Source organism: Scyliorhinus torazame, chromosome 12, assembly GCF_047496885.1.
Source record: "Scyliorhinus torazame isolate Kashiwa2021f chromosome 12, sScyTor2.1, whole genome shotgun sequence".
Classification (NCBI taxonomy): domain Eukaryota; kingdom Metazoa; phylum Chordata; class Chondrichthyes; order Carcharhiniformes; family Scyliorhinidae; genus Scyliorhinus; species Scyliorhinus torazame.
The window spans coordinates 58,841,212-58,866,991 of record NC_092718.1 but is presented as its reverse complement, the minus strand read 5'-3'; the positions used below and the strand labels follow the sequence as shown (position 1 = coordinate 58,866,991).

Sequence of the window (25,780 nt, the reverse complement as noted above, 5' to 3'; positions counted from 1 at the left end):
TGTGCATGCGTCGCCCGGAGATGTCATTTCCGCGCCAGCTGGCGGGGCAACAAAGGCTGTTTCCGCTAGCTGGCGGGGCGGAAATTCCTCCGGCGTCGGCCTACCCACTCAATGTTGGGGCGCGGCCCCCAAAGATGCGGAGCATTCCGCACCTTTGGGGCGGCGCGATGCCCGTCTGATTGGCGCCATTTTGGGCGCCAGTCGGCGGACATCGCGCCGTTTCCGGAGAATTTCACCCCAGGTCTCAAAGACAAAAAATCCGCCTCGTGGGTCTGCCGGAGGGAACGGAGGACAACACCCCCACCAAATTCATAGCCGACATGCTCTTTAAAGTGTGGACGAGAAGGTGCTTAAATCATTCCTGGAGCTGGACCGGGCTCGTCGCATGCTGCGACCAAGACCTCGTGCAGAGGAACTCCCTCGAGTGAAGATCTTGATGTTCCGTAACTACAAAGTAAAAGAACAGATCTTGTGATGGGCCTGGGAGTACCACAAAGTTAAATGAGGGTTTCACCAGGACCTTAGCAGGAATTAGCGAAGAAAAGAGTGGCATTCAATGGGGAAAAATCTGCCCTAATCAAAAAGGGTATCCAGTTTGGACTATTTTACTCAGCCCATCTTCGAGGTTAGGTCGATGGAAATGATCACTTCTTCCACTTTGCAGAAAAGGCAAACACTTTTGTTCATGTTATACCGTCAATTCACTGTGAGACCGTGAGAACGAATGAATATTAGGCTTTATTATCCAGGAACTCGCGTGCCACAGTCGGCTGTACAAATGAGTGCCATCCACAGGTGGCCGGTCTATATATCCCCCCAGTAAGGGCGGAGCCAGAGGTGGAGCCCACCGGGTTCCAGTACAGTACCTGGAAGTAGACCGTATTATCATTTCCAGGTCATAGGTCACAGCACTATACAGACAGTTCATACTTAGGTGAATACATTCACCACAGTTCAGAAACTGGGTTTGAATTCTGTCTAAATTTTTTGCTATTGTTGTTTAAAAGTTAAATTGCTGTATGTTTGGAAGTGATGTCATTGTTGTTTATTTGGCTGATTTACACTGTAAAGTTATTTAAGTGTTGAAGTGTTCCCTCTCCTTTATTTTCTCATTTTGTTAGTGTTAGATATATTGTTCTTATAGTGCAGTTATTACCATGGGATTGTTACATGTGAAATTCTTGTATTTGAATAATGTTAGTGAAGATTTCAAACTTCTAATATAGGGTCGGCTGGAGAGCCTCTCAGTTAAAGCTAGAGATGGGGCTAGAGAAGGGAAGTCGTAAGCATGGGTATTCTGCAGCTCCCACTCGCTAATATTCGACGAGGGGGAGCTTAGAATTTAGTGTTGGAGAGTTTAGGTTTTAGATAAATTTGATTTCTTTGTTGGGGGTTGTGGAGTTAGGAGTGTTTAGGGGGAGGGATGTTGGTAGTCAGACGTTGTTCACTAATTTGTACTTGTCCGGCTGTAGGACTGGTACAGACCGCTGTCCTGGTGGGATCTCCTCGCCGTGGTGTTACGAAGTTTCTTGCCTGCCGAACTGCGGATGTAATGGCTGATCCGGTGGGAGAGTTGGTCGAGGTTCCCCTCTCCGCCTTATAACCTGAAATTTGAGGGTTTTGAATGGGCCAGTTTCAAGGCTCATCAGCAAGATCAAAATGGACTTACAGAGGTGGAACAACCTCCCCCTGACTCGAGCGGCCAGGATCCAAACTGTTACGATGAATGTGCTACCTAGGTTTTTGTTCTTACTTCAAAGTATCCCCATTTCTTTCCCCAAAGTATTTTTTAATACGGTCAACAAATTAATTTTGGCATTTGTCAGGGCGGGTCAGAGTCCCAGAGTCCACAGCACTCTGCTTCAGCGAGACAGAGGTTTGGGAAGCTTGGCCCTCTCAGATCTCCTGTTTCATTACTTGGCTGCCAACATGCAGAAAATCCTACAATGGCTGTCTGACCCGAAATCAAATTGGAGTAGATTAGAGGGATGTCTTGTGCCACAGCCTCCTCCCTACATGCCATAATTACTGCCCCATTGCCCTTCTCCCCGGTAGGCCTTTCCTCAAACTCTGTGGTGACTTCATCCCTCAGGATTTGGAAGCAGTTTCGGCAGCACATCACTCTTCTCTCACTGCCCACACTTGCCCCAAGATGTGACAACCACCTCTTTGTGCCTTCGAGCTTGGATCCATCGTTCAGGTCCTGGAGAACGGGAGGCCTGGTGCACTTTGGGGATTTATTCCGAAATGGAAGCTTTTCCAGCCTTGAAGAAAACTCTCCGCTTTTTTCAAATTCGGGATTTCTCTCGTAAGTATTTTTGTCCTCCCTCCTGCCACTATTGAATAGAGTATATGAGAAATGGTGGAGGAACTAGGCCCTATGCTTACTGAGTGAGTTTGGGGAGATGCCCTCGACAGGATGAATTCCACTTCATCCTGTGCCAGACTGAGTTTGGTTCAGTTTAAAGGGCTACATAGAACCCATTGGACGAAGGAAAGAATGAATGGATTTTTTCAAGACATGCAGAACAAGTGTGACCGGCTATTCACTTACACCGGCTAACCACACGCATGTGTTTGGCCTTGTCCAAAGCTTGCTGGATTTGGGCCTCCCTTTTTGACACAGAATTTTGCAGACAACCTGAAAACCATGCCGACTGGTTGCAATGTTTGAGGTTTTGGACTTCCCATCTTTCTACTCGGGAATGAGGGTGGATGTTCTTGCCTTCGCCTCCTTAATAGTCAGGAGGCAGATATTGCTCGACTGGAGACCCCCTCTCCGCCCAAGGCATCCGCCTGGTTCGAAGACTTGATATCGGTCTTACATCTGGAGAAAGTCAAGTATACCATCAGAGACTCAGTGGGGAGGTTCTACCATAAATGGTGGCCATTGATTTATTTCTTTAGGGACATGGTCACATTAGAGAGATAAGGGGGAAGGGGGATAAGTAGAGGGGATTAGATTAGTATTTGATTGTTGATTAAAGTTATATCATGTGTATAGTTTTGGCAAAATGTATATTATAGTTTATATTTGACTCATAAAAATGTTTATTAAAAATATGCAATAATTATAACGGAATAATGGCCAGCTGATCTATTACCCCCTCCCCCCCTTCTACTGTCCTATCCTCCAACCAAACACACACAAGACAAACACACACAGAGGGAGGGGTAAATTAGAAGGATTAAGATGAAAAGAGAAAGTGTCCTTGCTTCTGATGTTGAAATCTTTGCAGCAGACTGTCCTCCCAGGATGCTTAGGGTCAAAGTCACCGATGTAGTGTTAGAGATGGTCCTCCGGCAGAGCATTCAGGCAGCACTCCCAGACAATCGGATTTCCTCTGGAGAGGCACTTTAACTTTTATTAACCTGGGCCTTCATTCAAAGGAACAGCCTCAGGCCTGTTTATTTTTTATTTGTTTCCAACTCCACCAGAATGACCTGAGATGACTGAGATAAGTACAGAGATCGCCCACACAAGCTTTTAAAAGGGGTTTAAAATATCTGAACCCTGCCTGCAGCTGTTGGCTGGACTGGATTTCCTTGTAGTTAACTCTGGCTGTGGAGAGAGAGTTTTCACCCTGGATCTTTAGAAATAATCCATTAGATGAGTGAGCGATCAGAACTGCGAACTCCAGTCTTCTAATCTAAAACGAAAAGAAAAGAAAAAACACAGTCACACAGAGGAAAGAACGTTCCAGAACAAACCCTGACCGACTAGCAGGGGCCATTGACAAGGCCCAGCAATTTGCAACAGTTTATTGGCCAAAGCCAAGTCCACTAAGGTGCATCAGCACTGATGTCCCTGGAATCTGCTGATCTGAAACATAAACAGCTCCTTGCAACATGCGTTCTATTAGGTCTTAGGTCAATATTCAGAGTACCAGCCACTCGAATAAAAGGTAAAATCCATTTTAAAGGCACAGACATATTAATGTACCAAAATTAAAATAGCAAAATAACAGAAATTAAAATGGAAAAAGCAAGGAACATACAGATTAACAGGAGGATCCTTACATGTTAGCTAGCCAATCTTCAATCCATGCCAATATGTTACCCCCTACACCATGAGCCTTAATGTTATGCAATAACCTTTGATGTGGCACCGTATCAAATACTTTCTGGAAATCTAAGTACAGTACATCCACCAGTTCTCTGATGCACAATCAGTTACTCTCGAGACAAGGTGAGTCATAACTAATAGGCTTTAATCAGCTAGAACTGTACCCAGCAGCTTCGATACAGAAAGTGAAGGCTGCTGGGACGGCATTGGTTCTTATACTCCGCCTCTCAGGGCGGAGCTATGTATGTTAGCCAATGGTAGACTCCTAGGTCTAGCCAATGGTCATCCACCTCTCAGTACTGTAATACCTGGTATTACCACATTCTCCTTTCTCAACAGCACATGTGACTCCTTCAAAGAACTCCAGTAAATTGGGTAAATATGATATCCCTTTCACAAAACCACATTGACTCGGCCTGACGTCCTTGAGGTTTTCAAAGTGCCCTCTTAGAGCATCTTTAATGATGGCTTCCAGCATTTTCATTATGACAGATGTTAGACTAACAGGGGCGGGATTCTCCGACCCGCCGCACTGGAATCGCGCTCGGCACGGGGGCGGACAATAGCCGTTCACGCCAGAAATCAGGTGCGACGGTGCTTCCGCGATTCTCCACAGACCCGCCAGTCGCGCGTGGTCAACATGGCGCCAGTCAGGGGCCTTTGGAATAGGCCCCCGCGGAGATTCTCTGCGGTCGTCCAGCCAAACGCCCGCCGGCGTGGTTTACATCTGGTACCACTCGGTAGGAGCTTGGACCCGCGGTCGCAGTGGCGGTCCTGGTGGGGGGTTAGGGTTATCTGACTCCGGGGGGGGGGGGGGAGCCTCAGCGGTAGCCAGGCCCGCGACCTGCGATCTCCGATCGGCGGGCCATCGCGATCTGTGGGGGACCTACCTTACTCTGCGCAGGCCCACTGTGTGGCTCCGCCATTTCGGCGGCGCCCGCGCCGAGGTGGGCCGCCGCGCACATGCACGGGCCGGCTTGCAGCCGCCGTGCAGATGTGCGGCCGCACTGTCTGGACAGCAGGGCCCCACCGGCAGCCAGAGCTGCGGGACACACGCCGGGGCCCTGCTAGCCCCCTGGAAAACGGAGAATCACCCCGGACGTTCGAGGAAAAAGTCAGGAGTGATTCTCACCCGTGTTCCGGCGGGCGTGGGGACTTAGTCCCCAAAAGGGAGAATCCCGGCCCTGTTCTATAGTTTCCTGCTTGATGTCTCCCCCTGTTTTTAAATAAAGAAGTTACATTCGCTGTCTACCAATCTAAGGAATCTTCCCCGAATCTAGGGAATTTTGGAAAATTAAAACAAACCATCACCTATCTCGTTATTCACTTCTGTCAAGAGCTTATGGTGAAGTTTATCTGGACCCAAGGATTTGCCAGCTCACAGAATCAACAATTTGTTCAGTACTGCTTCCCTGGTGATTGTAATTTTCCTGGGTTCCTCCCTGCATTCCATTTCTTGGTTTACAGCAATTCTGTTAAACTATTACTTGTGTCCTCCATGGTGAAAACTGATGCAAAATTCCTCTTCAATTCATCTGTCATCTACTTACTTTCCATCATCAATTCCCTGGATGATTTTCGAAAGGACCAATGTTAATTATTTTTTAATTTAATTATCTGCAGAAACTCGTACGATCCATCTTTATACAAGCTAGCTTTCTCTTGTCCCCCAGCTTTTCCCTGCTTATCAATCTATTTTGTCATTCTTTGATTTTTTAAAAATATTCTGACCTGCGGTTCATCTTTGTGAAAATCTATGCTTTTTCTTTAAGTTTATTACCGTCTTTAATTTTTTTTCCTTAAATTTAGAGTGCCCAATTCATTTTTTCCAATTAAGGGGCAATATAGCGCGGCCAATCCATCTACCCTGCACATCTTCTGTTTTTTTTGCGTTGTGGGGGCGAAACCCACGCAAACACGGGGAGAATGTGCAAACTCCACACGGACAGTGACCCAGAGCCGGGATCGAACCTGGGACTTCAGTGCCGTGAGGCAGCAGGGCTAACCCGCTGCGCCACTGTGCTGTCCATGTCTTTAATTTTTTAATTAACCACAGATCACAGGCCCTTCCCTTTCTCATTGAATTGTTTTTATTCAGTGTATTCTGAAATATTCCTTTAAATGTCTGCCGCTGAGCCTCTAGTGATCTGTCCCTTAAACACATTTGTCCATTTACTCTAGCTCGCTTTTTACTTTCATGCCCTCATAATTTCCCTTATTTAAGTTTAAAATATGAGTCTTGGATGCACTCTTCTCTCCCTCAAATTGAATGTACAATGTATTCGTATTATGATCACTACTACCTAGGGGCTCCTTCACTATGAGATTATTCATTGATCCTATCTCATTGCACAATACCAGGTCTTGTATAGCTTCCCCTCTGACTGGTTCCAGAATGTACTGTTGTAAGAAACCATCCTGAAAATATTCTCTGAACTCTTCAGCTGGGATACCTTTGCCAATCTGATTTTTCCAATCTATATACAGATTAAAATCCCCCATGATTATCATTGTAATTTTCTGACAAGCTCCCATTATCTCTTCTTTTATCCTCTGACCTACTGTGTAGTTACAATTAGGGGGCCTGTACATCACTCCCACAAGTGACTTTTTGCCTTTATCATTTCTCATCTCAACCCAAACAGCTACTACATCCTGGTTTCCTGAATTTAGGTCATCCTCTCTAATTTGCTAACAGTATCATTAATTAACAGAGCCACTCCAAGACCTGATACTTTTAAACGTCTGTATCAGTGCCTACAAGACTCATTCAGCTCCATGTACCCGACCCATCGTGGAAGTCACCTCTACTGGAAAAGTGTATTATCCAGCATTAGTCTTCAACCTACCGACTCTGTGAACAAGTACACCATTGGACATTTGGGCAGCACGTTAGCACAAGTGGATAGAACTGTGGCTTCACAGCGCCAGGGTCCCAGGTTTGATTCCCCGCTGGGTCACTGTCTGTGTGGAGTCTGCACGTTCTCCCTGTGTCTGCGTGGGTTTCCTCCGGGTGCTCCGGTTTCCTCCCACAGTCCAAAGACGTGCAGGTTAGGTGGATTGGCCATGATAAATTGCCCCTAGTGACCAAAAAGGTTAGAAAGGGTTATTGGGTTATGGAGATAGGGTGGAAGTAGGGGCTTAAGTGGGTCGGTGCAGACCCTATGGGCCGAATGGCCTCCCTCTGGACTGTATGTTCTATGTTTTATTGATTCTGGACCCTGGGCTCATATGTGTCTGTGGTCTTTGCCCTGTACCTCTTTCTGTTCTCTAACCCACGTTTATTGCATGATGGAAAAGGAGGCTACACTATGACACCTCCTCTCGGATCTGAATGTGTGCAAATAAGTGACCCCTCTGAGTTTAACCTATCTTGAGTTTGGGGTTGCAAATAAAGAATTGGATCATACCAAAACTGAGCAGTTGGCGGAAATATGCCACCATATAAAGGAGGGAATCAACAATTAAGAGCATCTTTCTGTTTATGGGTTGGCAGTGAGAGGGAAAATATCAGGGTTGTTTAAGTTAAACCCCTTATTGGCTGTGGCACATTCTATTTCTATCTTCGAGACGTGTTTATCGAGCTTCCTATGAAAGACATTGATGTTAATCGCCTCGGCTACTTCTGGTGGATAGCAAGTTCTCCATTCTAATCAGCATTTGTGCAAAGTAGTTTCTCCTGAATTTCCATTGGTTTTATGAGTGCCTATCTTGTATTGATCGGCGGTCTTGCAGTGCAGTGGATAGCGCTCTCGCTGAGCCAGGATCTCCAGGTCCGATTCCCACCCCAGGATTTGAAGGTGCGTTCATAAAGCGGTCAAACAGGTTGTGTGTCAACCTGCAAAATCCTTCCAAACACACCAATGTCTAGCGATAAAAACGGGAGAGACTATGGTCAGCCAGGCTTGATGTGGAGTGGCGCCGCTCAAGCTATAAGCCCCTGGCGACAGACCAAAAACTTGTTCTTTTATTTTATAAACTTCGAGTACCCAATTCTTTTTTTTTCCAATTAAGGGGAAATTTAGTGTGGCCAATCCACCTACCCTTCACAACTTTGGGTTGTGGGGTTGAGACCCACGCAGCCACGGGGAGAATGTGCAAACTCCACACGGACAGTGACCCAGGGCTGGGATCGAACCCGGGTCCTCGGTGCCGTGAGGCAGCAGTGCTAACCACTGCACCAACGTGCCGCCCCCTCTAATGATTTGTCCTGGGAATAATGAGCAATGGAAACGGATGAAAGTCTGCCTTAGTGCATTACTAGATGCAGCAAGAGGATATTGTATATTCTAGCTGCGAGATTTGGCATCCGCACAAGTGGGAACACTTCTTGATGTCAAATTTATTAATTTTTTTACATACGCTTAACAACCGCCATCAAGTGAGCTCTCAGCATTCTCTTTTGTGAGAAAGGACCCACAGCCTCTTCTGTATTGCCTGATAGGTTCAACCTCTCAGTTCTGCTATTATCCTTGAGAATCTTTACTGCACCTTTGGCGGTGTCTCTTTAACCTTTTTTTATAATGTGAAGAACAGAGCAGTGCCCAGTTTAAACTTCCCTTACTGCACAGAGATGCCACTACACAGGAAGAATTAAAGATTTTGCTAATGTTCTGGAACAGTCTAGGTTGCCCAACATCGGTGCTTATCAAAGAAGTCTAAGTTATGGCATTTTTACTGAAGAAACTCAATATCATTTCTCACAAATAAGTCTTTCTAAACTAAAATGGTCAACAACAGAGTTAAGTGTATCTTAAACAGGTATGCCCAAGGGACAGGTAAATACCTACAACAAATATTGTATCTGTAGGGAGCTGAATCTTTCACTCCCAGGGGCATGTGTAAGATATGTTATCTTGAATTAGTCTGCAATACATTGCTCCAATGAGTTTGCTGCCTTACAACAGCAGCTTGCTGGAAATGCGGGATGCAGCAATGCAGTGAATCATGCATTGCCTCTGTCCCTTCATACATTCAAGGATGCAGGGCATCATTGGTGAGGTTGGCTATTATTTTCTCTTTCATCAGGTACCGTGCATTGGTGACCATAGTCTTCCTTGTACAGGTGCATGGTTATTCTTAGCAAGGTACTCCAGTAGTTTGCCATGGCCTTCTGGATGGCATTTATTGCCCATCACTAAATGCCCAGAGATGGTTATGGTGGGCCTTATTCTCAAAGTACTGATAGTGCTTTGAGAAAACCGAGTGGCTTGCTACTCGGCAAATGGCAGTTGAAAGCCAAACATGTTGCTGTTTGACTGGAGTCACTTACAGACCAGAGCAGGTGAGAATGGCAGGTTTCCTTCCTGAAGGAATATTTTTATAGGCACTTACTTATTATGAATGAGTTGCACTCACATAGAGTAAATGCCTGAAATGGCCAGAAATTGGAAAGTGTGCTTGGAAGGTGAAGATTGAGTGCATGTGGAGACCCAGAGCAATTGCAGAAGGTGAGGTTGGAGGTGAATGATGTGCCAAAATTACTTTCTATGTTTGGCGCTGTCGCATTGCGTGCCAGTCGTCACCTGTCTGGTGTCTACATATTTTGTCTTTTTTCCCCCAATGCCCGCCTAGCGATGCCTCAAAATGGCAGCTTATAAAATAAAACAACCTAAAATCCACTGGCCTACTCATCGAGGGCCTGAAGGGAGTAAGGCCTCAGTCAGAAGTGCTAACAGCTGCCCACAGGAAAAGGCACATTTCTAAAATGCCCAAGACCAACATAACGTTATTAATCTCAGTCAATGGACCAGGGCAATTCTCGGGTCACGAATTTTGAAGAATTGAGCGGGGGGTCCCGCCAACTGGCGCGGCCCGATTCCGTCGGCCGGGTCGGAGAATGGCCGTTGGCCGCCGTGAATCCCGCCCCCGCCCCCGCCGAAGTCTCTGGTACCGGAGATTGGGCGGGGGCGGGAATCGGGCCGCGCCAGTTGGCGGGACCCCCCACTCAATTCTCCGGCCCGGATGGGCCGATGTCCTGCCCAGAAATTGCCTGTCCCGCCGGCGTAATTCAAAGCTGGTATTTACCGGCGAGACCAGGCGGCGTGGGCGGGCTCCGGGGTCCTGGGGGGGGCGCGGGGCGATCTGATCCGCGGGCGGGCCTGTGCCGTGGGGGCACTCTTTCCCTTCCGCCTCCGCCACGGCCTCCACCATGGCGGAGGCGGAAGAGTCTCTCCCCACTGCGCATGCGCGGGAAACTGTCTCCCCACTGCGCATGCGCCGCATTTCCGCGCCAGCTGGCGGGGCAACAAACGCCATTTCCGCCAGCTGGCGGGGCAACAAACGCCATTTCCGCCAGCTGGCAGGGCGGAAATCCCACCGCCGCCGGCCTAGCCCCTCAATGTTGGGGCTCTGCCCCCAAAGATGCGGAGCATTCCGCACCTTTGGGCCGGCGCGATGCCCGTCTGATTGGCGCCGTTTTTGGCGCCAGTCGGCGGACATCGCGCCGTTGGGGGAGAATTTCGCCCATGAAGTATAAAGCAATGTTGATGAGGCAGATTAAGCTGGAAGAACTATTCGAGAATGTCTCCCAGTAGAGTGCATCAACACTCTGAAACCTCTCCTCCAAGCAGGATTGAAGATCATGCCATGGGTGGGAATTTATTACAGGTACCCTGTATTTATTATTCAGTGATACAACTTATTCATCTAGCCACAGTATTGACTTTAGACTACAGCTAGCCAAGGCTTTGGCTATTGTAATGTAAGTAGCCTTAGTCCTATATAAGGCTCTCATTTTCTCTTTCATCAGGTACCGTGCATTGGTGACCATAGTCTTTGTTGTACAGGTGCATGGTTATTCTTGGCAAAGAACTCCAGTAGTTTTCCATGGCCTTCTGGATGGCATTTATGACCCATCACTAATTGCCCAGTGATGTGCAGTATCTGGAAACCAAAACTATCTGAAATCCTGGACATGATCAGCACCGAGGATTTCAGATAACAGACACTCGACCTGTAAAATGTTTCATAATAAAATTCTAGATACGCTTAAGATTAATGATACAAAATACCATTCGGTTCAAAATAAAATGCAGAAGGTTTGAAAGTGGGGTTGGATAAATGCTGAGACCACTGTTGCTCATAATTTGTTATAACGAATTTGACTTTGGGGATCAAAACACATGGGCGCAATTCTCCCATCGGGAGACTAAGTCCCGGCGCCGGATGAAAACCGGAGTGTTTTACTCCGGCGTCGGAGGCCGCTTCCAGCCTCCTATTCTCCCATCCGGGGGGCGAGGAGCGGCGCCGCGTCATTTACGTGTGCCGGGCCTTGCCGCCGCGATAAAGCGGCGCCGCGTAAATGACGTCATCCGCATATGCGCAGGTTGACCGGCGCCAACCTGCGCATGCGTGGTTGCCGTCCTCCCTGCGGACGCCCCGCAAGAAAATGTCGGATGGATCTTGCTGGGCAATGGAGGAAAGGAGGTCCTCCTTCAGAGAGGCCGGCCCGTCGATCGGTGGGCACCGATCGCGTGCCAGACCCCTTTTGAGTCCCCCCCCCCGGTGCAGGAACCCCCTCCGCCCCACACAGGCCGCCCCGCCAGCATTCCCGCTCTGTTCCCGCCGGCAGCGACCAGGGGCGAAATTCTCCGTTATCGGCGGAAAGTCCGCCGATCGGCGCAAAAAACGGCGCAAATCCGACTTGCGTCACGTCGGAAAAATGGGTCGATAGTCTCCGGCCCGAAATGGGCTAGCAGCGACGTAACGGGATCCGCGCTTGCGCAGTGGTTCACGCCGTGCAGCGTCATACGCGCCGCACGGCATGACGGCTCATAAGGCCGCGCTGCTCCCCCCCACCCGACTGCAACACCCGACCGCAACACCCGACTGGATGGCTGGCCGCCGCTCAGCCCCGAGGTTCGAGTCACGCAATGTGGAGGCGCTCCTGGACGCGGTGGAGCAGAGGAGGGACGCCCTGTATCCCGGGCACGGCCGCAGAGTTGCCCCACGCCACAGCCGGCGTCTGTGGAGGGAAGTGGCAGTGGCCGTCACCGCTGTGGCCCTGACACCACGGACAGGCACCCAGTGCCACAAGAAGGTGAACGACCTCGTCAGAGCAGGCAGGGTGAGCCTCCCCATATCCCCTCTCCCCCATCTCCCCCTCCCCCATATCCCCCCTCCCCATATCCTCCCTCCCCCATATCCCCCCTCCCCCATATCCTCCCTCCCCATATCCCCCCTCCCCCATATCCCCCCTCCCCCATATCCCCCCTCCCCCATATCCCCCCTCCCCATATCCCCCCTCCCCCATATCCCCCCCTCCCCCATATCCCCCTCCCCCATATCCCCCCACTCCCATATCCCCCCTCCCCCATATCCCCCCTCCCCCATATCCCCCCTCCCCCATATCCCCCCTCCCCCATATCCCCCCCTCCCCCATATCCCCAAGTGAATCCAGCCCTAACCTTAACCTCTGCAATGCACGCGCAACCGATGGCGTGCATTCATATACCTGCCTAACAGTGTTGCCTTTTACCCCTGCCACCACCCCCCCACAGGAGAAGCGCGCACACAACACCAGGGAGCATGTGAGGACTGGAGGAGGCCCCGCTGATGAGAGGCCACTGACCGAACACCAGGAAAGGGCCCTGGAACTGGCTGGTGGACCTGAGGACCGGGAGGTTGCTGATGCAGAGGTCGGGGGCGTAGTAGCAAGTGAGCCACCGACAGCCCGTCCCCATATCCCCCCTCCCCTATACCCCCCTCCCCCGTATCACCTGATCACTGCCTGATGTCTAACCATGCATGTTTCATTGTGTATCGCAGGACCAAACGTCCAGGCACCCATCCCCGCAGATGCAGACCGCCCGCAGGATGCCCCTCGGAGGCCACGGATGACAGAGAGACCCGGACCCTCCAGCATGCAACGCCCGCAGGATGCCCCTTGGAGGCCACGGGAGACAGAGAGACCCGGACCCTCCAGCATGCGACGCCCGCAGGATGCCCCTCGGAGGCCACGGGAGACGGAGAGACCCGCACCCTCCGGCATGCGACGCCCGCAGGATGCCCCTCGGAGACCACGGGAGATGGAGAGACCCGCACCCTCCAGCATGCGACACCCGCAGGATGCCCCTCGCACACCACGGGAGACGGAGGGACCTGGAGCAACAGGGAGACGACACCCCCGTCACGTGCGGGAGCGACCACCCAGCGATGAGGGGGGCAGCCACAGGCCCCCGTCACATCCGAGCCAGGACACCACTACCCAGGACACCACTACCCAGGATACCACTACCCAGGACACCACTACCCAGGACAGCAGTACCCGGGACAGCACTACCCAGGAAGACGAAATACCGGACAGTGACTCAGAGTGGATGGGTGGAGACGAACCCCCACCCCAAAGTGCCATGGACTCAGAGTGGGACGAAGAGCACGACACAACGCCACTGCTGTCACCAACACCCTCCACCATCGCAGAAACACTCACCTCGGTTGGGCACTTTAGTGATGAGGCGTCTGGTACACTCACTGGTGCGCACAACACAGCCGTCCCGGTACAGCAGGTGGAGGTAGGAGCAGCAGAGAGGCCGGGCGGTCGGAGGGCAGCCCAGCCCAAGCGAACATCTGCCGCCCAGATGGATCCCGGGTTCCTGGAGTTACCACACCCACACATAGATCCGATGCAACCACCGACCCGGAGACAACCGAAGAGGGTAACGGGCGGCTTGCGGCGGCTGCGGTCGCAGGTGGAGGAGTCCACCCGCGTCCAGGAGCTGGAAGTGGTGCCGGTCATGCGTGGCACCCAGGCCGACACCGCACGGGTGGCGTCCGCGGTGGAGGCAATGGGTGCGACGGTGTCAGACATGGGGAACGGTTTGCGAGGCCTGGGGCTTTCCGTGCAGGCGGCGTCTGTGGCCCAGGAAATGGCTGCCCTCTCACAGGAGGCCATGAGCCAGTGCCAGCGCCAGATGGCAGAGGCGCTCAACGCCATAGCCCAGTCTCAGCAGGCCATGGCCCAGTCTCTGCAGGCCATGGCCCAGTCTCAGCAGGCCATGGCCCAGTCTCTGCAGGCCATCGCTGAGGGCATCGGCGCCAGTGGCCATGTGCGAGCCGGCGTCGCACTGTCACAGACAGGGTTTGCCAACCCCCTGGGCTCCATGGCTGCAAACCAGCAGACCCCTGTCGATACCAGCACGGTCCTCCAGGACTGGCAGCGCCAGATGTCGGGGGGGCGTCGGATGGCCAGTCCCTTCGCATCCCCCACCCATGTAGAGGCCTGGGGGCCATCGGGCACCCTGAGGGAGGAGGAGGTGGTGTGGTCCGTCCCGGCTCCCTCTGTAGGGGAGGTCCCGGTACACCGCGACACCTCGGACTCCCCCCCTTCCATCCCAGGTGCATCGGGTGGGCAATGGGCAGGACAGGCTGGCAGCTCGCCATCCCAGTCGCCCGTGCCACAGCCTGGCCCATCTAGGCCAGGACGCCCCAGGAAACGGCCGCCAAAGGGATCCAGTGTCAGAGGGCAGGAATCACAGGAGTCCACCTCCAGTTCTGCTGTACCATCTGGGGAACCACGTAGACGTAGTCAAAGGGCCCGTAAGGCCAAACAATTAGACACTGAGTAAGTTGGCACAGTTGCAGGGCACAGATGAGTTTTAGGGGTTAGGGCACGTGCATGAACTCCTTTGGTTATTAAAGTCAATGTTATACCTACAGAAGCTGCCTCTGTGCTCTGTCCAAAGTGTGCGGGGGTGTCATGTACGTTGAGCGCAAGTGTGTGTGTGAGGGGTGGTCTTACTTCAGCCCCAGGTGAGTCTGCCCCCTTCCCCCTGGGCCGCCATCAACATCCCCCGGGCAGAGGACGGGACCGTGCGCTGCAGTGTCACAGCCGCATGCAGGGATGGTCCGGGTGGATGGTGGTACTGTGGCCATGGGTCAGACATAGTCCAACGATGTGGAGCCAGGAGCTCATCGCAGGGCGGGTTGTCATCATCCTCCATGGCCTGCGATAGACACGCGTCCACCCGCAACTGTGTGAGCCCGGCCCGTTGTGCCGCAGGTGGACCTGAAATGGGGAGGGGGGGTGGTGTGCATGCGGGTGGGGTGGGTGGGGTTGGGGAGGGGGGTGAGGGTGCTGGGTGGGTGGATGGGTGGGGGGTGTGGGTGGTAGGCTGTTGCCATGGTGTGCGGTCTGTGGCCATACTACCCGATTCCCACGCCCATCTAGTCAGTGAAGCGGGCGGCTATCAGTCTGTCCCGTGCCCGCTGGGCCAGCCGGTAACGGTGGACAGCCACCCGCATGTGTCTACCCAGTCTGCCCTGACCATTACCCCCATCGCCCTCATCTGGGGAGGACTGCGCCTCTTCCTGCTGCTCCTCCACTCCGCCCTCCTCTGCCTGCGGCACATCGCCCCTCTGCTGGGCTATGTTGTGCAGGACGCAGCACACCACAATGATGCGGCCGACCCTATCTGACCGATACTGGAGGGCGCCCCCAGAGAGGTCCAGGCACCTGAAACGCATCTTCAGCACGCCAAAGCACCTCTCTATCACTCCCCTTGTCGCTACATGGGCATCATTGTAGCGGTTCTCCGCCTCATTGCATGGCCTCCGTACAGGCGTCATCAGCCACGATCGCAATGGGTAGCCCCTGTCACCCAGCAACCAGCCCCTCAGCCGGGGATGGTGTCCCTCGTACATGCCGGGGATGGATGACCGCGACAACACGAATGAGTCGTGTACACTGCCTGGGTGACGGGCGCAGACGTGCAGGATCATCATGCGGTGGTCGCAGACCACCTGTACGTTCATCGAATAGGTCCCCTTCCTATTAGTGAACACGGCCCTGTTATCTGCAGGTGGCCGCACGGCGACGTGCATCCCATCGATCGCGCCCTGGACCATGGGGAACCCGGCCACGGCAGAGAAGCCCACGGCCCGGGCATCTTGGCTGGCCCGGTCCACGGGGAAGCGGATGTAGCGGTGCGCCATGGCATATAGGGCATCTGTCACTGCCCGGATGCCCGTTGCACCGATGTCTGCGATATGCCGGACAGGTCCCCACTCGGTGCCTGGAATGACCCCGTTGCATAAAAGTTCAGGGCCACCGTAACCTTGACGGACACGGGGAGAGGGTGTCCCCCGCCAGTGCTACGCGGTGACAGGTGTGCCAGCAGGTGGCAGATGTGTGCCACGGTTTCCTGGCTCATCCGGAGTCTCCTCCTGCATTCCCGGTCCGTGAGGTCCTGGTATGACTGCCTGGGGCGGTACACACGGGGCGCCCTCGGGTGCCTCCGTTGCCGTGGGGCCGCGACGTCCTCCTCCCCCTCCTCGTCCTGTCGGTCGGGTGTCCCTCCAGCCTGGGCGGCTGCCGCCTGCCCCTCTGCAGCAACCTGCGGCGCCTCTCTGGCACGCACCCCCCCCCCCCCCAACCTCCACCCCGGCACGGACACGCCCATCCCCCTCCCCGGCAAAACCCCCCCCCCCAACCTCCACCCCGGCACGGACCCCCCCCCACAACCTCCACCCCGGCACGGACACCCCCATCCCCCTCCCCGGCACGGAACCCCCCAACCTCCACCCCGGCACGGACACCCCCATCCCCCTCCCCGGCACGGACCCCCCCCCAACATCCACCCCGGCACGGACACCCCCATCCCCCTCCCCGGCACGGACCCCCCCCCCAACCTCCACCCCGGCACGGACCCCCCCCCCCCAAACCTCCACCCCGGCACGGACCCCCCCCCAACCTCCACCCCGGCACGGACACCCCCCCCAACCTCCACCCCGGCACGGACACCCCCATCCCCCTCCCCGGCACGGACCCCCCCCCCAACCACCACCCCGGCACGGACCCCCCCATCCCCCTCCCCGGCACGGACCCCCCCCCCAACCTCCACCCCGGCACGGACACCCCCATCCCCCTCCCCGGCACGGACCCCCTCCCAGCACTCCCCCGGAGCCCAGCCTACTCTAACCACCCCCCCCTCCCCCGCCGCACACACACACACACACACAACCCGAGACACACCTCTCCTCACGCATTCAGACTGCGGCCACGCCATCGCCTGCCCAGAGCCAACCCCCCAGGCCGTCACTCACCTCCGCGCTGGTCGGCGTGACCCTGGAGCACAGGGTCACGCCGATGAAAAGGAGGTTTAATTTACGTCGACGTGAACGGTCATCACGTCGACGGGACTTCGGCCCATCCGGAAGGGATAATATCGGCAAGCCGAAAATCGGCTGCCTTGCGCAGACCCGTGACATTCTCCGCGGCAGCGGCGCCATTAACGCCCCGCCGACTTTTCTCCCTTCGGAGACTTCGGCAACCGGCGGGGGCGGGATTCACGGCGGCCAACGGCCATTCTCCGACCCTCTGGGGGGTCGGAGAATGACGCCCCAGGTGTGGACGGCGCCGGTGGGAACCTGTCGTGTTGGGCAGGCCGCTCGGCCCATCTGGGCCGGAGAATCGCCGCTCGCCCGTTTGTAACGGGCGAGTGGCGATTCTCCGAGCGCCCAGGCGTGATTCTCGCCGCGCCGGTTTGGGGGGGGTGGGACAATCGCGTGAGGGTGCCGGGGCGGTGTGGCGAGACTCGCGCGGCGCCCCGGCGATTTTCCCACCCGGCGTGGGGGGGGGGGGAGAATTCCGCCCCATATCTTCTAAACTCTTGAATGACACCAGGGCGGGATTCTCCGACCCCCCCGCCAGGTCGTAGAATATCCGGGGGCTGGCGTGAATCCCGCGGCTGGCGTGAATCCCGTGCCTGCCGGTTGCCGAATTCTCCAGCACCGGATATTTGGCGGAGTGGGAATCGTGCCGCGCCTGTTGGCGGACCCCCCCCGGCGATTCTCCGGCCTGCGATGGGCTGAAGACACGCTGCTGGAATGCCTGTCCCACCGGCGAGAATCAAACCACCTCTCTTACCAGCGGGAGCAGGCGGCGCGGGCGGGCTCCGGGGTCCTGGGGGGGAAGGGGGGGCGATCTGGCCCCAGGGGGGTGCCCCCACGGTGGCCTGGCCCGCGATCGGGGCCCGCGATCTGCGGGCGGGTCTGTGCCGTGGGAGCACTCTTTTCATTCCGCCTTCGCCATGGTCTCCACTATGGCGGAGGCGGAAGAGAACCCCTCCACTGCACATGCGCGGGGATGCTGTGAGCGGCCGCTGACGCTCCTTCGCATGCGCTGCCCGGCAAAGTCATTTCCGCGCCAGCTGGCGGGGCATCAAAGGCCTTTCCCGCCAGCTGGCGGGGCGGAAATCAGTCCGGCACGGTCCTAGCCCCTCAAGGTGAGGGCTCGGCCCCTCAAGATGCGGAGAATTCTGCACCTTTGGGGCGGTGCGATGCCGGACTGATTCGCGCCGTTTTTGGCGCCGGTCGGCGGACATTGCGCCAATTGCGGAGAATCCCGCCCCAGATTGGGGGAGATCGTGAACATTCAAGAGGAGCGCAAGTAATTACAAGAAGACATTAATAAAATTGCAGAGTGGGCAAATAATATAAAAAGAATAAAGAGGGTATGGAGAGGGTGCAGCAAATAATTACAAAGGTGGCATCAGAAATGGGAGGTCATACCTACCAGGAAAGAACGAACTGGTGGGATCTCTTTTCTCTTGAAAAGTTAAGGCTATGGGGTGACTTAATTGTGGTCTGTAGAATTTCTACAGTGCAGAAGGAGACCATTTGGTTCATCGAGTGTGCACCTACCCTCTGAAAGAGCACCCCACCTAGACCGACACCCCTGCTCTATCCCCGTAACCCGTAACCCCACCTAACCTGCACATCCCTGGATACTAACGGGCAATTTTAGCATGGCTCAACCACCTAACCTGCACATCTTTGGACTGTGGGAGGAAATGGGAGCACCCGAAGGAAAGCCATGCAGACACAGGGAGAGCGTGCAAACTCCACACAGACAGTCACCCAAGGCCGGAATTGAACCGGCTCCTTGGCGCTGTGAGGCAGCAGTGCTAACCACCGTGCCGCCCTGTAAAATTATGAATGTTTTTGATGCAGTTATACACAGAAGAAAGAATCTTCAAGTTAGAAATAAAAGTTTACTGAAAATCAAGCACAAAAGCAAAATGATCACCTGTAGCTCTATGTGATTGAACACCACGGGGTGGCCTTACTGTGTAATCATGGGCTAATTATCTGCTGATCAGAGATTGAACTGAAACTATAGAGTAGGCTGTATCTAAATGGTGGCTTTTCACATGAGATCAAATCTTTGGTGTTTCATTAATTTCTAAAACATCATTAAAAAAAAACTCCACTCTACCGAACAAGAGAGGAATTAACTTTACGACAGTTACATTATTTAAATCCTTTTTTTTTTCCTGTCAATTCTCACATCCTCAATTTTCATCGTTCCACCAGCCTTCAGCAGATCACCTTAGTCACTGCTAGAACGGCAGGAACATTTTAGGGTCTGGAACCCCACTTTCTGAGTTGTGCAGCTCCCCCCACCCCCCCCCCCCCACCCCATTGCTCTTCACAAGAAAAAACTAATTGTCGTCTTATCTTCAGGCTCCCCAACCAGTTAGGGGATGGGAGGAGAGCGGGGGAATAACGCCTTCATCCTGTAAAAGGAAGGATTTCTCCTGGAGTTCAACCAAGATAAATGTGAAGTAATTCATTTTGGAAGGTCGAATTTGAATGCTGAATACAGGGTAAAAGGCAGGATTCTTGGAAGTGTGGAGGAACAGAGGGATCTTGGAGTCCACATGCATGGATCCCTCAAAGTTGCCACCCAGGTTGATAGGGTTGTTAAGAAGGAGTATGATGTGTTGGCTGTCATTAACAGGGGGATTGAGTTTAAGAGCCGTGAGGTTTTGCTGCAGATTTTTAAAACCCTGGTTCGACCACACTTGGAGTATTGTGTCCAGTTTTGGTCGTCTCATTATAGGAAGGATGTGGATGCTTTGGAGAGGGTGCAGAGGAGGTTTACCTGGATGCAGCCTGGACTGGAGGGCATGTCTTATGAAGAAAGGTTGAAGGAGCTAGGGCTTTTCTCATTGGAGAGAAGAAGGAAGAGTGGTGACTTGATAGAGGTGTACAAGGTGATGAGAGATATGGATAGCAGAGACATTTCCCCAGGGCGGGAATGGCTGTCACGAGGGGACATAATTTTAAGGTGATTGGAGGAAGGTATAGGGGAGATGTCAGAGGTTGGTTCTTTACACAGAGAGTGGTGGGTGCATGGAATGCACTGCCAGCAGAGGTGGTGGAGTCAGAGTCATTAGAGACATTAGCGAGACATTATGGACGGCAGTAAATTGAAGGGGTGTAGGTTAGGTTGATCTTAGATTAGGATAAGTGGTTGGCACAACATCGTGGGCCGAAGGACCTGTACTATGCTGTACTGGTCTATCTTCTATGTTCTCATTCAGAAGGCCGCTGCCCGGGTATCTCACACTTACCAGAAGGCCTTCCTGCAAAATCTGAGCGGTTGCAGTGAGGTGAACTGTCCCAAGGGCTGGAGGGAGAGAACAACCTTGCCAAACAAGCACATGAGGATGGACGTGGCCAGGAAAGGGGCAGCAGGAGTGTGAGCATTCCAACCTTGAAGACGCAAACACCTACAGAATATAGGACCTCATGACAGGTGAGTCATATTACACTTTCCTCTGACTTGCCCAGCATTCTCCTGCATTTCTCTGATCAAGTCCGCACACTTTGCAGTTCCATACTCTCTCTTTCGCTCTCTTTCCAGCCAGCTCCTTACATCCTCATCTGTGTCATAATATATACCAGTATATCATGGTGCAGATACATACACACTGATGGACACACAGCAAGACCAATCAACACACACAACACCGCAGCCAATCACCAGTTAGAGCACACTCACTATAAAGACAGGGGGCATCAGAGTTCCCGCTCATTCGGGATGCAGCCTCCTACAAGGACAGAGCTTACAGCTTACAGCACAGATCCTCCCCATGTGCTGAGTGCATAGACTGGTTCGGACAGGCATAGGTCTTTAGTTTAATCTAACATCGTGTTCACCCACAGTAAAAGTATGTTCACCAGTTTCTAGCTTAATAAAATAATGTTGCACTATTTTAAGTGTTGGTGGCCTGTACGTTTCCACGGATCCAGAGCACCCAACACATCAATCTGGACAGTCAACATTCACGCTCACCCTCATTCCAATGCCCTCCCACACTCAGCCTCAATATCACCCTGCACAAATGTCTTCCCCTCCTGTACACACAAGCCATTGTGAACACTCATGCCTCTCCGTGAGAAAAGGGCACACAAATTGGCAAGAAGTTAAAACCCAAGGCTCTGGGAGGGATCGTGGTGGAGAGATTTGGGGCTGCCCTTCAATAACAGACACCTTGTCAGCCATTGCCAGCATGTGTCCACCTGGTTCACTGGGCAGGTGGCCTTGCTCCAGGAGACCATAGATGTAAGGAGTGACCCTAAACCTGCTGAGACACTGGTGCTCGAACACGTCAAGAAAGATGATCCTCTGTTTGCACACCCTGTGTTGGGGGCCTTGCCTCCTTCCAGCTGGATCTCAATGTCAATCCTATCTCCCCTATGGAGGGGCATGTATCTGATGAAGCAGGCTGCTGGTGCTGCCCCTGCTGCTACTGGAGCTATGGGCAGTGAAATGTGGCTTCTGCTCCTCCCGCTCAGCAGAGGTGGGGCTGCATAAGCTGCTCCCATGTTGTGATGGAGGTTGTGTGGTGATACACCACTGTACCTCCCTACCATTGTACATAGTATATAATAGTTGTGCGTAACGTGGCCCTGTAATACTGTGTATTGTACTGTAACTATGCAGAGGTTCGGTCACTGGTAGGTAACCCGACCTGGCCACGGAGAGCTCCGCCTTAGCCACTCCCCCGGGAGTCAGTATAAGAACCTCTTCTGGGACAGGCCCCATTCTGTCTGGGGTCGTCTGTGTCGGGTAAGCCTCCCTTGTAGTATATTAAAGCCTGAGTTAAAGTCTCACATGTCTTTGTGGTTCTTGACGCTTAGCGCATCAGGTTGACAGCAGGAAGGTGCAGCAGAAAGTAAGTGAAATGCTGATGAAGCATTTCCCTAACAAGAAGTTGACAATTACCAGTCTTGCAGTGACTGCACTGTCTGAGCAAAGTGCTTTGAACAGTAGCCTCTCACCAGTCCATGGATGGAGTGTTCTCAGTTAGTCAGTTCCACTGTAGGAGTTCTTCCCACCTCGGTGACCCTGACAAGTGGCTGACAGAATGGAAATGGGTTCCAGGCTGGGAACTCCAGAATTCCGGGCTGCTTCACAACTTCAACAAGCTCTTAATTACTTATCCAACAGATCCACGCTCACTTTCCCTGCTTGCCTTCAATCCTGCCCATAGGGAAAGCAGGAAACGGGCGACATCACATCGGCATCCAACCCAACATCGCTTCCTGAGATTTTCTCGTCCCCCTCACCTCCAAACTCACCTCCAACCTGGAAAAATTCTGCCCTGGTAATGGTTTCCAGTTGAAACGTTCCACTGACATTTGAGGTGAATAATTCCAGAGACCCACTACCCTCCAAGAAACCCCTTATTTTTAAACAGTGACCCCATTATCCCACAGGAAGAAAAATCCTTTTCACATCCGCCCTGTCAATACCCCCCAGGATCTTATATGTTTCAATCATGTCACCTCTTCCTTGCCTAAACTCCAGCAGATACAAGCCTAACCTGTCCAACCTTTCCTCAAATGACAACCAGCCCATTCATGGTGTTAATCCAGTAAATCCTCTCTGAATTGCATCTCATTTAAATCCTTCCTTAAATAAGAAGAGCAATACGCTGAACAACACCAATGTGGTCTCACCAATGTCCTGAGTGACTGAAGCATTAACTCCCCACATTTATATTTAATTTCTCTCGGAATAAACAATAATAATCTATTAGCTTTCCTAATTTCTTGCTATATCTGCATACCAGCCTTTTGTGATTCAACCACTAGGTCACCCAAATCCCTCTGCACCTGGGGGCCCTGCAATCTCTCACCATTTATATCAAGTACTTCTTTTTTATTCTTTCTCCCACCTTTCCAAGGGCCGTGCAGACTCGATGGGCCGAATGGCCTCCTTCTGCATTGTAAATTCTATGATTCTATGATATTATACTCCATTTTTCAGCACTTAGTGTAATACTCCGCTCGGGACTTGTGGGGTAGAAATGATTATCTCACAGAGTACGAGCTGCCATTGTATGACAGGTCGGCCAGTAAGGCACCGACCAGGAAGAGACCCGGTCAGGATCTACCGGGTAGTGTGTATATCGTTATTGTAAATAAATCAAAGTTCTGTATTTTATTCGGTGTGAACTTCCTGTGTCCTTATTAAACTTTGCCCATTCACTTAACCTCTCTGAGTCCCTTATAGCCTCCTCATGTCCTCTTCTTAATTACCTATATTTGTCTCATCGGCAAATTTAGCAACCGCACCTTTACTCCCGGCATCCAAATCATTTATATTAATTGTAGAATGTTAAGGACCAGCACTAATGACTGGTGCACACCACTCATCACATCCTGCTGACCAGTAAAAGACCCATTTATGATTACCCTCTCTTTCCTGTTCACAGAATAGTTACAGTGAAGAAGGAGGTCATTCTGCCCATCATGTCGGCATCGGCTCACCAAAGGAACATCATAATTTAGTGCCGTTCCTGCCTTTTCCTCTGCACATTGTTTCTAATCAAATAGTTATCTAATGCCTTCTTGAATGCCTCAATTGAACCTGCCTCCACGACACTTCCAAGCAGAGCATTCCATACCCATACCACTTGCTGTGTGAATACATTTTTCTCAAATCACATTTGCTTCTTTTGCAAATCACTTTAAATCTGTGCCCGCTCACTCTCGATCCTTTTACAAGCGTGAACAGTTTCTCCCTCTACTTTGTCCAGCCCCCTCATGATTTTGAACATCTTTATTATTCTCCTGTAGCCTTCTTCTCTCCAAGGAGAACAGTCCTAACCTCTGCAATCTATCTTCATAACTGAAGTTTCTCATCCCTGGAACCATTCTTATAAGCCTCTTCTGCACTCTCTCCAATGCAGTCACATCCTACCTGGAGTCTGGCATCCAAAACTGTACACAATTTTTCAGCTGAGGCCTAACTAGTGTCTTGCATAAGTCCAGCATAACCTCCTTTCTCTTGTGTTCTATTCCCCTAATGTCAAAACCCAGGATAGTATGTTTTATTACCAGCTCTCTCCACCTGTCCTGCCAACTTTAATGATGCTCATATATATCCAATAACAACCATCCTCGAGTCTGAAAAATATCCATTGTCCATGCCTCTCTGTTTTCTATTACTCAGCTTTCTTTCCAATTAAGGGCAATTTAGTGTGGCCAATCCACCGACCCTGCACGTCCTCTTGGGTTGTGGGGGTGAGACTCACACAGACACAGGGAGAATGTACTCAGCCAATTTTGTATGCATGGTGTTACAATCCTTTTTCCTCCATGAGCTATAACTTTCCTCACAAGTCTGTTGTGTGGAACTCTATCGAATATCTTTTTAAACTCCATGCACACCGCATCATCAGCATTACCCTCATCAATCCTCTCTGTTACCTTATCAAAAAATTCCAGCAAGTTGTTGACCTGATTTTCCCTTCAGAAATCCAATCCTTGCTAATCAGCCCACGTTTTTCCATGTGACTATTAATTCTATCCCAAATAATTGTTTCTCAGGCCAGAACCTTCCGGCCATTCACGCCGATGGGATCCTCAGGTCCCAGCGATGGTACACCCCAGCTGCGGGTTCCCCAGCAACGAGGGGTATATTCAACGAGAAATCCCGTTGACAGCGACAGGACCAGAAGATCCCGCAACTGGCCAATGGTGGGCTGTCTCCTACTGCCACCACGAAACCCATGGCAGGTTGCACAATAAAGCCTGCCCTAGAGGTTTCCCCAACACCAATGTTAAATCAACTTGTCTGTAATTTCTAGCCTTATCCTTACAACCTTTTTTGAACATGGGTGTAAAGTCGACAATTCAACAGCCCTCTGGCATCTCCTCTGACTCTGAGGAAGACTAAAATATTGTTACTGTTTCCCTACAGCATGCACCCAAAGCTGTGAACTATGTTAGCATTGTTCTCACAGAGAGTCGCTCAGCAGGACTATCGTTTGATCATTTACAAACACAATTCATAGCTACTTTGAAGAAATTAGCTGAATACTTGGAATATGGAGATCTTTTGAACAACACCATTAGTGACAGACTTGTGTGTGTGGGTTAAGAAGCAAAGCTACCCAGAAAAGGCTGTTAACAGAGAACAACTTAGACCTAAATAAGGCTTTAGAAGTCACAATCTCCATGGAACGAGCCGCTAAGGAAGCACAACATTATGCTTGAGTACTACAATCCATAAGATATCGGCTAAACCAGAACACACAACATTGGTTCAAAATTGTCATCGAAGTGCAAAACCTGGGCACACAGCAACTAACAGCGAGAACAATGATGCAAAATGCAAGAATTGTGGTAAAAATTGGCACAACAATCTGTGTGTTGGAGAAAGAAACAACAAGTTTCACACAAAAATTACAAAAAAGCAAGAACCAAATACATCAAATGAAAAATCGAATAGAGGGAAGAGTATCAACATGATACAGAAAGGGCACGAAAAAGGACCAGAGTCACAGTCAGATGATGAAATGCCATTGAACGTATTGGTCAGTGCTGGTACAACAAGCCGTTACAGGGTCACTCTTTTACTGGATGGACAATCGATTCAAATTGAGGTGGACATAGGCACAGCTGTTTTGTTTG

The 25,780-nt window shown here is 51.9% G+C and overlaps 1 long non-coding RNA gene across 1 annotated transcript in view; it reads right to left on the bottom strand.

The window, feature by feature from the left end:
• Positions 1 to 740: 740 nt before the first annotated feature.
• The window catches only part of LOC140386419 (uncharacterized), a 237,890-nt gene continuing 212,850 nt past the window's right edge, over positions 741 to 25,780 (bottom strand). Inside the window, exon 4 of the long non-coding RNA XR_011933611.1 lies at positions 741 to 3,650. This is a non-coding gene — a long non-coding RNA (uncharacterized lncRNA). The remainder of the gene's footprint in view (positions 3,651 to 25,780) is intronic.